This window comes from Canis lupus, chromosome X (assembly GCF_003254725.2).
Source record: "Canis lupus dingo isolate Sandy chromosome X, ASM325472v2, whole genome shotgun sequence".
Lineage (NCBI taxonomy): Eukaryota > Metazoa > Chordata > Mammalia > Carnivora > Canidae > Canis > Canis lupus.
Window position 1 is genome coordinate 89,397,791 of NC_064281.1, and position 8,042 is coordinate 89,405,832.

Sequence of the window (8,042 nt, forward strand, 5' to 3'; positions counted from 1 at the left end):
TACAATATTGAGACAAAAACAATAACTAACATCATCTGTAACAGTGACACACTGGAGACATTATAATCAAAATTAAGAACAACGCAAGCATGCTTCATCGTTAAAATTATTTAATAATCACATGGAAATTCCAGTGAATGCAATAAGAAATATCTGCATAGAATATCTAAAAGGTTCTGCATTAAAAAAATCTTAGAACTAATGAGAGAATTTAGTCAAATGCCTGAATACATAGGAAACAGAGTAAAGAGCTTTCTTACATATTGACAATAACTTGTTAGAAAATATAGCAGGGAAACAAGACCGCTTAAAATGGCAACATAATACCCAGAAACAAACAATTAAAAATTGGCTGAAGAAAACGACAAAACTTTACTGGGAGAGATACAAGATTTACATAAACATAGAAGAATAACATGTTCCTGGATGGGGAGACTAAACAATATGAACATGCCAAGTTTTCCAAAATTCAGATGTAAGTTTATTGTAATTCAGATCAAAATCCCAGTGGGATTTTTGAAACTTGAGAAAATTATTTTAACACTCATCTGGAAGTTTTAAAACATGAGACAGCCAAGAAATTTTTGGACAACAAAAATAAAGACAGGATACTTGCTTATATAAAAATGTATCAAAGAAACACTTTAAAAGCAATGTGGTATTAGAACAGGAATATGTAGAAAATGGAAAGAGACTCAAAAACTTCAAAGATGAATATTCTATTAGAAAATTGATAAAGACATTAAAAAGAAGAGGAATAATTGACCAAAAATTACAGTAATAATAATGCCCAATCTAATTAAAAGAAATGAAAATTCAAATGAGGTCTATATATTTGACTGATATTTTGAAGATTCTAATCCTCTGTGGTGAGCGTGGATACTCATTTTACTGATAGGAATGCAAATTAAACTAAATATTCTCAAAGGCTTTATAGCAAAATAGGTATCAAAAGCCTTAAAATATTAATATCCTAGTAATTCCATATCAGAAATCTATTCTAAGAAACAATCCAGAGATGGGGCCAAAGATGCACATCAGAAACGGCCATTTCTTGTCTATATAAGTAGTGAAAAACTGGGAGGTATTGGAATGGCTATATATCAAATGCTCAAATCTTACTATAGGATGTTAGACGAAGAAATTAGCATGTAAAACTTCATGATCACAATTTACTACACACACACATGCACACACACACTGTAGAGAATAAGAACACAAGGGAGATGCACAGAGATTCTAAGAAATGTGTTTCAAGTTTAACAACAGTAAATCCCAGATGGTGGGATTAGGTGAGATTTTATGTTCTTTTCAATAATTTGGATGCTCAGAATCCGTATTCACCAATATTAAGATTTTGTCATATCTGTGTGAGTCTTTTTTTAAAGAATAAAGCTTATAAATGTAGTTGAAGTCCACTTTTTACTCTGAATCTATCCCAATATGCCTTCCCTTCCTGGAATAATCACTCTTTTTAAGTTAGTTTCCTCCATGTCTCATTTTATTTTACTATAGCAAAATGTTTCCATAAACGGTTTACAGTATACTGCTGTTGTGAAAATTAATATAGGAAATCTAATTCAAAATGGAGCTGGGAAGCCATGAAGGAAGGTTTCTCACTCATGTACCACTTCTCACAGATTTCTTTACATATCCAGCAGGAAGAATGATTTAATCCTTGCTTAGCAACAACTCAGCCAATGAGAAACAGCCCCAACCCTGAACCTTCCATCTCTTCCAGTGAGATTTATTAAAAATAACCCTTCCTAACTTCCTTCTTTCCTCTATAAAAGCATGCTCTGCTCCTTAGTTCTTTGAACTTGACTATGCTTTGCATTAATTTGCATGTCCACTACAGCAATTCCTGTGTTATTGCCAAATAAACTCATTTATGCTGGTTCAATACATGGCTATTTTATTTTTAAGATTGTCATTGCTTCTCTAGAAAAAAGCATAAAGGAGTCAAGAGACTTCATGACTGCAGAAGTTAGATCTAATCAGGAAGAAATTAAAAATCAATTAAATGAGATGTAATCCAAACTAGAGGTCCAAATGACGAGGGTTAACGAGGTAGAAGAACAAGTGAGTGACATAGAAGACAAGTTGATGGCAAGGAGGGAAACTGAGGAAAAAAGAGAAAAACAAAAGGTCATGAGGATAGGTTAAGGGAAATAAATGGCAGCCTCAGAAGGAAAAATTTACATTTAATTGGGGTTCCGGAGGGCACCAAAAGGGACAGAGGTATTTGAACAAATGATAGCTGAGAACTTCCCTAATTTGGGGAGGGAAACAGGCATTCAGATCCAGGAAATAGAGAGATCCCCCCCTAAAATCAATAAAAACCGCTCAACACCTCGACATTTAATAGTGAAACTTGCAAATTCCAAAGATAGAAAGAAGATCCTTAAAGCAGCAAGAGAAAAGAAATCTCCAACTTTTATGGGGAAAAATATTAGATTAACAGCAGACCTCTCTACAGAGACCTGGCAGGCCAGAAAGGGCTGGGTCCTAAATAAGAAGAACCTCCAGCCAAGAATACTTTATCCAGCAAGGCTCTCATTCAGAATAGAAGGAGAGATAAAGGGCTTCCAAGTTAGGCAGAAACTGAAAGAATATGTAACCACGAAGCCAGCTCTGCAAGAAATACTAAAGGGGATTCTGTAATAGAGGAAGTCCAAGGGAACAATCCACAAAAACAGGGACTGAATAGGTATCATGATGACACTAAATTCATATCTTTCAATAGTAACTCTGAGCGAGAATGGGCTTAATGACCCCATCAAAAGGCGCAGGGTTTCAGACTGGATAAAAAGGCAAGACCCATCTATTTGCTGTCTACAAGAGACTCATTTTAAACCTAAGGACACCTACAGCCTGAAAATAAAAGGGTGGAGAACCATGTACCATTCAAATGGTCCTCAAAAGAGGGATCCCTGGGTGGCGCAGCGGTTTGGCGCCTGCCTTTGGCCCAGGGCGCGATCCTGGAGACCCGGGATCGAATCCCACATCGGGCTCCCGGTGCATGGAGCCTGCTTCTCCCTCTGCCTGTGTCTCTGCCTCTCTCTCTCTCTGTGACTATCATAAATAAATAAAAATTAAAAAAAAAAAAAAGATTTAACAGCAGACCTCTCTACAGAGACCTGGCAGGCCAGAAAGGGCTGGGTCCTAAATAAGAAGAACCTCCAGCCAAGAATACTTTATCCAGCAAGGCTCTCATTCAGAATAGAAGGAGAGATAAAGGGCTTCCAAGTTAGGCAGAAACTGAAAGAATATGTAACCACGAAGCCAGCTCTGCAAGAAATACTAAAGGGGATTCTGTAATAGAGGAAGTCCAAGGGAACAATCCACAAAAACAGGGACTGAATAGGTATCATGATGACACTAAATTCATATCTTTCAATAGTAACTCTGAGCGAGAATGGGCTTAATGACCCCATCAAAAGGCGCAGGGTTTCAGACTGGATAAAAAGGCAAGACCCATCTATTTGCTGTCTACAAGAGACTCATTTTAAACCTAAGGACACCTACAGCCTGAAAATAAAAGGGTGGAGAACCATGTACCATTCAAATGGTCCTCAAAAGAGGGATCCCTGGGTGGCGCAGCGGTTTGGCGCCTGCCTTTGGCCCAGGGCGCGATCCTGGAGACCCGGGATCGAATCCCACATCGGGCTCCCGGTGCATGGAGCCTGCTTCTCCTTCTGCCTATGTCTCTGTCTCTCTCTCTCTCTCTGTGTGACTATCATAAATAAATAAAGATTTTAAAAAATGTTTAAAAAAAAACAAAAAACAAATGGTCCTCAAAAGAAAGCAGGGGTAGCCATCCTTATATCAGATAAATTAAAGTTTATCCCGAAGACTGTACTAAGAGTTGATGCGGGACACTATATCATACTTAAAGGATCTATCCAACAAAGGACCTAACAGTAATCAATATTTATGCCCCGAATGTGGGAGCTGCCAAGTATATCAATCAATTAATAACCAAAATTAAGACATACTTAGATAATAATACACTTACACTTGGTGACTTCAATCTAGCACTTTCTATAATTGACAGGTTTTCTAAGCACAACATCTCCAAAGAAACAAGAGCTTTAAATGATACACTGGACCAGATGGATTTCACAGATATTTACAGAACTTTACATCCAAACTCAACTGAATACACATTCTTCTCAAGTGCACATGGAACTTTCTCCAGAATAGACCACATACTGGGTCACAAATCAGGTCTGAACCGATACCAAAGATTGGGATTGTCCCCTGCGTATTTTCAGACCATAATGCTTTGAAATTAGAACTCAATCACAACAAGAAGTTTGGAAGGATTTCAAACACGTGGAGGTTACAGACCATCCTGCTAAAAGATGAAAGGGTCAACCAGGAAATTAGAGAAGAATTAAAAAGATTCCTGGAAACTAATGACAATGAAGATACAACCATTCAAAATCTTTGGGATACAGCAAAAGCAGTCCTGAGGGGGAAATACATCGCAATACAAGCATCCATCCAAAAACTGGAAAGAACTCAAATACAAAAGCTAACCTTGCACCTAAAGGAGCTGTAGAAAAAACCTCAAAATGATTCTACACCCAGCAGAAGAAGAGACTTAATAAAGATTTGAGCAGAACTCAATGAAATAGAGACCAGAAGAACTGTGGAAGAGATTAACAAAAACAGAAGTTGGTTCTTTGAAGAAATTTTTTTTCTTTGAAGAAATTAATAGGATAGGCAAACCATTTGCCAGCCTTATTAAAAAGAAGAGAGAAAAGACTCAAATTAATAAAATCATGAGTGAGAGAGATCACCACCACCGAGGAAATACAAACGATTTTAAAACCATATTATGAGCAGCTATATAATCCTTATGCTCTCAAATTTGAAGTTTCAAATTTTATTTATGAGCCAATAAATTAGGCAATCTAGAAGAAATGGATGCATTTCTGGAAAACCACAAATTACCAAAACTGGAACAGGAAGAAATAGAAAACTTGAACAGGCAAATAACCAGGGAGGAATTTTTTTTTTCAAAATTCCCCTTTTTATTTTTATTTTTTTATAATAAATTTATTTTTTATTGGTGTTCAATTTGCCAACATACAGAATAACACCCAGGGCTCATCCCGTCAAGTGCCCGTCTCACACATATCTTTTCAAATTAACATTTTTGTTCTCTTTGGTAAATGCCTAATAGTGGAATTACTGGATCATATGTTATTTCTAGTTTTAATATTTTGAGTAATCTCTGTTACTGATTACTGAAACAGTAATCACTGTTTTTCCAGTGGATGCACTGATTTACATTCCTACCTATATATAGGAATTTACTATACAATTATAGTAATTAAAACAGCGTGATATTGGCAAAATGAAGCCATTATGCTAGTAAAACAGAATGAGGCCAAATGTATATGCATACATTCCATATATGAAAATTTAGCATATAACAGAGATTACATTAAAATTAGGAGAGTACAAGCTTTTCAATAAGTGGTATTGGATAAATTGTGTGTGTGTGTGTGTGTGTGTATGAAAAAAATTTGAATCCCTGCATCACATAAAAATAAAAATCAATTTCAAATGAATTTAAGGACCTAAATTTAAAAAGAAAAAACTTTAAGACAAAACATAGGAGACTATCTTTATGATTTGGAAATGGCAACGGCTTTCTAACTCAGGAATCCAAAGCTAAAACTAAAAAGTAACAGATCAAAGTTTGAGCGTGTAATAATTTAAATTTTTCTGTATGATAAAGGGAAGGTTAAATTAGAAGACATGACTGGGAGAAGACATTTCCAATAGATATAAATCAAAAACATATTGGGTATCAAGAATCCATAAAGAACTCCTAGATATTTGTGGTTTATTTTAAAGCAGTTAAAAGGTGGTCAAAGAATATCGATGCAGAAAAGAAATATGAAAAGTCAGTAAACATATAAAAGGATGTTCAATCTCAATAATAATCAAAGAAATATAAATTTAAATAAATATCTTTCACACCCAACAAATTGATGAAACTTCAAATTTGAGAGCATAATTTTATGCAAGGATATAGGAAAACAGGTCCTCTCAAGTGCTGTGCAGTTAGAGTGCAGTTGTTAAAACAGTTTTGGAAAGAATTTTATTTACATAATGGAATTCTACTCAACAGTAAAATAAACAAGGCCAAAATGTATATATTTCAATACAAAACAAATGGTAAAACAAGATAGAAAAGAATTCATATGTAATAGTAAAATGCTTATAAATTTTAAAAATCATAAAAGCACTGGCAATCTTTATATATATATATATTATTGGAGTTCAATTCGCCAACATACAGCATAACACCCAGCACTCATCCCATCAAGTGCCCGCTTCAGTGCCCGTCACCCAGTCACCCCTACCCCCCGCCCACCTCCCCTTCCACCCCCACTAGTTCGTTTCCCAGAGTTAGGAGACTCTCATGTTCTGTCTCCCTTTCTGATATTTCCCACTCATTTTTTTCTCCTTTCCCCTTTATTACCTTTCATTATATTTTACATTCCCCAAATGAATGAGACCATATAATGTTTGTCCTTCTCCGATTGACTTATTTCACTCAGCATAATACCCTCTAGTTCCATCCAAGTCGAAGCAAATGGTGGGTATTTGTGGTTTCTAATAGCTGAGTAATATTCCATTGTATACATAGATCACATCTTCTTTATCCATTCATATTTTGATGGACACCAAAGCTCCTTTCACAGTTTGGCTATTGTGGACATTGCTGCTAGAAACATCGGGGTGCAGGTGTCCTGGCATTTCACTGCATCTGTATCTTTGGGGTAAATCGCCAGCAGTGCAATTGCTGGGTTGTAGGGCAGATCTGTATTTAACTCTTTGAGGAACCTCCACACAGTTTTCCAGAGTGGCTGCACCAGTTCACATTCCCACCAACAGTGCAAGAGGGTTCCCCTTTCTCCACACTCTCTCCAACATTTGTTGTTTCCTGCCCTGTTAGTTTTCCCCATTCTCACTGGTGTGAGGTGGTATCTCATTGTGATTTTGATTTCTATTTCTCTGATGGCAAGTGATGCGGAGCATTTTCTCATGTGCCTGTTGGCCATGTCTATGTCTTCCTCTGTGAGATTTCTCTTCATGCCTTTTGCCCATTTCATGATTGGATTGTTTGCTTCTTGGGTGTTGATTTTAGTAAGTTCTTTATAGACCTTGGAAACTAGCCCTTTATCTGATAGGTCATTTACAAATATCTTCTCCCATTCTGTAGGTTGTCTTTTAGTTTTGTTGACTGTATTCTTTGCTGTGCAAAATCTTCTTATCTTGATGAAGTCCCAATAGTTCATTTTTGCTTTTGTTTCTTTTGCCTTCATGGATGTATCTTGCAAGAAGTTACTGTGACCAAATTCAAGAAGGGTGTTGCCTGTGTTCTCCTCTAGGATTTTGATGCAATCTTGTCTCACATTTAAATCTTTCATCCATTTTGAGTTTATCTTTGTGTATGGTGTAAGAGAATGGTCTAGTTTCATTCTTCTGCATGTGGCTGTCTAATTTTCCCAGCACCATTTATTGAAGAGACTGTCTTTTCCAGTGGACAGTCTTTTCTGTTGACCATAAAGTTGAGGGTCTGTTTTTTTGTGCCAGTACCACACTGTCTTGATGACCACAGCTTTGTAGTACAGCCTGAAATCCGGCATTGTGACGCCCCAGCTCTGGTTTTCTTTTTCAATATCCCCCCTGGCTATTTGGGATCTTTTCTGATTCTTCACAAATCTTAAGATTATTTGTTCTAACTCTCTGAAGAAATTCCATGATATTTTGATAGAGATTGCATTGAACGTATAAATTGCCCTGAATAGCATAGACATTTTCACAATATTAATTCTTCCAATCCATGAGCATGGAATATTTTTCCATCTGTTTGTGTCTTCCTCAATTTCTTTTAGAAGTGTTCTGTAGTTTTTAGGGTATAGGTCCTTTACTTCTTTGGTTAGGTTTATTCCTAGGTATCTTATGGTTTTGGTTGCAATTGTAAATGGGATTGACCCCTTAATTTCTCTTTC